We start from the raw sequence: 4,800 nt of genomic DNA, 5'->3' as shown, positions 1-4,800 counted from the left end.
ACAGTGCGCGGAAGCCTACTCAGATATTCAATAGTTAAATAATAAAGGGCAGTTGCAGTCATACTGACCTGTGCTAGCTGTGGTCTCACTGTCCCTCACACACCTGGTGCTGTTCACATGAAGTGAAGGAGTTAGCTTTCAGCGGGAGAAAGTTAACTGTCTTTAGCCGCACACACTCACATTCTCTGGCTGACGTTACCAGCAGAAACGTCGTCATACTGATGGCAGGGTCACTGCTCACTGGTTCAGGTCAGGTCCTCGGTCTCTCCGGTGTAAACAAGCGACTTGTGTTGGCGGGCTTGAAGTTGGTGTGAGCGGGGCTTCTTCTTCTTCTGTTTTTATTGCGGGTGGCAACCGGCTTTGTTGCGCATTACCGCCACCTGCTGTGTGTGTAGTTCTTTCCGGTGTTGTGTCAACGTCTGCCCCCCCGATGGATGGCGGCTGCTGTTGCTGCTGCTGCTGCTGCTGCTGCTGCTTCTTCTTCTTCTTCGTCTTCTTCTTCTTCTTCTTCTTCTTCACTGAAAAGCGTAAAGCTGTCCTCCAAGGACAAGGAATAACTCTTTATCCTATATGTTTAAATACAGACCACTTTTATTAAGAAATTTTAAGAATGCTGTACCAATATGTTGATATTTCGTTTTCAGATGAAAAAATAGAAAGACCCAGATCTGACAACTCTCTGAATAACTGTTTTCTGTTTTCTGAATAATTTGTTACAAGAGAATACAACATGTTGGACTGTCTCCAAATTTCCACACTGACAGAGACCATCTGGATGTTCGCCTAATATGTCTACCCCTTTGCTCTTCTTGAGGTTGCAAGTTTTTCCTTGAAAATGCTAAAGCATTCATATTTTCCATGCTGTGCCACAACTGCAGATTAGCCGCGTACGTCCCCAAACCAGTTTTCCCAGAGGTTAGGTCCTTAGAACCATCAGTAAAAATCTGCATATACTCTTTATGAAATTGATTAACATATTTGTAGACATGACTAAAAGGAAGATTATTATGTGTCTGATCAAGCAATGGTGAATGTGCCTCGGGTTCACAGAGAAACCTGAAAGGAACAGGAGACATGACAGACCCAATCTGCCTCTCTTTACATATCAAATGATGTGCTGACAACAAGTGGCAGCAAGTCAGCGTAGTTTGTAGTTTTAGTTAAACTAGTTCCTCTGATATTTTCACCAGCCTGAGGCAGAAAAATTCCTTCCTTTTCCAATGTTGTGAGAGCTTTCAAAAGATGTTCCGGAACAGTTTCATAGCCAAATTTATTTTACATAATTTGCTTTACAAAGGAGAGCCAAATAAATTGATGTTAGCTGTGATATCAGTTCAGGTTGTACATCACCAAGTACCCAGTACACTGCTGCGACTTTGTGCTTTTTTATCAAAGTTCCAAGAGGACTGACTGACAAAATCGTCTATATATAGTATAAGTGAAATACTCAACTCTTCATTAGCATGACATTAATTTAGCTTGACATATTTCCCATCATGGAAGGATTCCAATTGTGAAGGGTTTGAATGTTTAGTCAATACACTGTTCACAATGTTTTCATTTTGCAACAACTGCTGTAAGGACTGAAGAGCAGGGACATACTGAAAGCTACAATTCTCCTCTGGATCCAAAATATTCTACTGGCTCAATTATACTGAAGTTTCCCTAAAGTATTTTCCCCTCTTAAATTTTGAAGAAAAAGGACCACCCGGACCAAAAGCTGCACTAAAAGGATTAGATTGACACAGTTTTTCTACCAATTCACTGAGAATGGCTTCATCAACAACAAAATTATTCTCTGTAAAAATATTACAAACTAACTTTGGAATATACTGATTTGATCATGTGCAGATAAACTGAAGCTGTTCCACCAAGTCACCAATGCATTTGCCTGATACGTTATAGATGCTTTCCAATTTTATCAAGAGAGAACCAATATTTTTCACGATTTCACTTTCAGAATCCCTTTCACAACCCAACTCGAGGTGGTGTCTAAGTCCTCATGATCATGTGACTCCAACACTGTAAAGTCAAGTTCATTCTCAGTAAAAACTGGCTGTTCTTCAAATCTTTCCACAAATAAGATTTATGTTTTCTACTTTGTGCGTTGCATAAGTTCCATATATGTTTGTCTTGAAATCACATCTAACAAAAGCACATATGGTTTCATGTCTTTTCAACTGGGAGTTAATAGTACTAAATAGGACTAAAAAGAGTCTTTGGTATTAGAATAAAAGGAGTCACAAATTTGACATCTGAAAGATTGCACAACTTCACATTCTTCAGTTACCTGCAAATTGTGGGATGTATACAAGTGTGTGTGCAGACCATGCTTGACTCCATAATGCTTCAGAAGTGCCCCTTCGGATGATGCCACAAACACACAGAGCTTACATTGCCATCCCATAAACTGCCACCTAAAAAAGAGATGTGTTACAGAAGTGCTGCTCATTGTTGTTCACAAACTTAACACTTGGCCTGATGGTGGCACTAGAGGATATTGTGGTCATGTGGTCAACATTATCAATATGGTTCTTCCTGTTACAGCCATAGGTGTGCACAAAAGATTGGAAAACAGTCAATAAAAATGACTGGAGTTGCCACATTCGTATCCAGGATTTGCAATAGCAGCAGACAATGCTGAGGTAGATGCATAATATGAATAACCCAATGTTTCAGGAATATATCTGAATAATATCTGTAACTAGTAGTCACTGTTAATGTATCCTATAAATACTAGTTAGCCTATACTATAAATGAATACTAGTAGTTTAAAATCAAAGTGCAATTCATTTGGCTCATTCACTGCTTTCCTAAACTTGTATAAACGGAACTATAAAATATCCTTGTTTCAATGTTTATACATTTAATAGTCTTGGAACTATGATAAATGGATAATATTTACCTCCTCTGTTTTATAATATTCGTTCAACTTCTCTCCTTTAGAGGTGTTGTTGGGTGAGTAGGGCCCCCCCTCTTAAGATTTTTTTTTTCTAATAATAATAATAATGATGAATATTTACGAAAAAATATGATGAATGGACCTCAACCACACTATGGAAAGCTGTTTGTATTGCAGATATCCATGATTCAATTCTTCCTCATGAAAATGAGCATTTCCGATATCCACAACATCATTCTTCTGAGGACAACTTAGGTCCCTTTTGTCAGTCATCTGTATTGGGATATCAATTTCAGATATCTGCAATTGCTTTTTTGATGAAAACTGATCATTCTGGACATCAACCCAAAAAACTTTGCTAGCTGGCCACTTACCAGGGTTTCCAAGGAGTTTTCCAGCTGGTGCTTGTCACAATCGATGACTCCTTGCCTGTAGCGACATGTTGCAGAAGCAGATTACCCATGAGGACTCGCTCTTGCTAATTACAACCACGTCTTGGCATTCTACTCAGATTCTTAAATTAATGTTGAAGAAAATTAGGAATATTGATTTGGAATGAGTAATAAGTTTAGCTCTTGAAACTGATCAGTATTATTACTCCTTTCCCAAATATTTTGGTCGAAATTTCCAAAAACATTTAGTATATCTTAAAAATATAATTTGATATTCAAATACTAATTTCTCTTTGTGAAGTACACAAGAAATGATGGATGTGAATTTAAGACAAAATTAACTGTTGGATTTTTAAACATTTATTTTGGTTTGCCTTTCTCAAACAATCACTTAAGTGATATTTAAAGATTCTATTCTATTTATATTTTTTATTATTGTGATATTTACAAAGCCACTGAGTTATTTTTTACTGGTTTCTGAGGCATTAAACGTCAGCTGACACCAACACATCAGCTGTTACCAGAGATGAAACCCCCATATGTCACACATGCTGAGTCATCAACTGTCACAAAGCTGTCACTTTGGAACTTACATATGCATGAGTAATTTTTCTTCTTTTTCTATACACACTATGTTTTATGAGTATAAGTATGTTATGAGTGAGTATTATAGGTGACAACATATTCCTATCCCCTACGTGCCCGAGTGTTTGAGTGTGACCGGCTGCACATTTGCCTGCCAATGTCTAGCTATGATCTAATAGCTCATATTTAGTATCCCCCCAGCATTGTTGGGTTTTTACTTAGTTTCCTGTTTCCATATATTTAATTACTCAGCAGAGGTCATTTACACAATGCATTGATTGATCTACAATCAATGCATTTTTCTCCCACATTATTGATTTCAGACAGACATCAGCTTTTACCTCCTGTCTACAAGTATTTGATGCTTGCAGAGTTCTGAGGCATTAGATGGGAGTAGGTTTTCTAAAGCTTTGCAAAACCTTGCAAACTCACAGGGGTCTGGGTAAATAAACTTTGGTATAGTAGGTGTGGGGCCTTTATACACTTTTGCCAGATGCCATGCCAGCCATTCAATGTATGTATGTATGTATGTGGTACATCCTGCTAGCTAGCAAAACTACACAAGGGACACCAAGGTATGGTGAAATACAGTGAAGGAGCTCCCCACTCTGAGTGGTGGGCTGGGCTTAGTCAACAAGTGAATGACATGGTGCTAAACTGCAGGGCTCGTTGGACAGAGAACTACAAGTTCCTGGGGGTTCACCTCAACAACAAACTGGACTGGTCCACCAACACCCACGCTCTCTACAAGAAGGGTCAGAGTCGCCTTCACCTGCTGAGGAGACTGAGGTCCTTTGGTGTGTGTGGGGCTCTCCTCAGGACCTTCTATGACTCTGTGGTGGCCTCAGCATCTACTTGGCTGTGGTCTGCTGGAGAGGGGGCAGCGCTGACAGGGATAGGCAGAGGCTCAACAAACTGATC

The 4,800-nt window shown here is 39.2% G+C and overlaps 1 protein-coding gene across 2 annotated transcripts in view; it reads right to left on the bottom strand.

Annotated features, from left to right (window-relative positions):
* The window catches only part of mcm9 (minichromosome maintenance 9 homologous recombination repair factor), a 22,268-nt gene extending 21,959 nt beyond the window's left edge, over positions 1–309 (bottom strand). Inside the window, exon 1 of one of the 2 annotated variants that reach the window (XM_023402817.2) lies at positions 69–309. The gene's annotated coding sequence lies outside the window, so the exon portion shown is untranslated. The remainder of the gene's footprint in view (positions 1–68) is intronic. The other variant, XM_087173061.1, reaches the window with a different exon arrangement.
* Between the last annotated feature and the right edge of the window lie 4,491 nt (positions 310–4,800).

This window comes from Seriola lalandi, unplaced genomic scaffold, assembly GCF_002814215.2.
Source record: "Seriola lalandi dorsalis isolate HSWRI2012SDOR001 ecotype SW California unplaced genomic scaffold, Sedor1 jcf7180002054027, whole genome shotgun sequence".
Taxonomy (NCBI): Eukaryota; Metazoa; Chordata; class Actinopteri; order Carangiformes; family Carangidae; genus Seriola; species Seriola lalandi.
The sequence above is the reverse complement of the archived record's forward strand: the minus strand, read 5'-3'. Positions and strand labels throughout refer to the sequence as shown.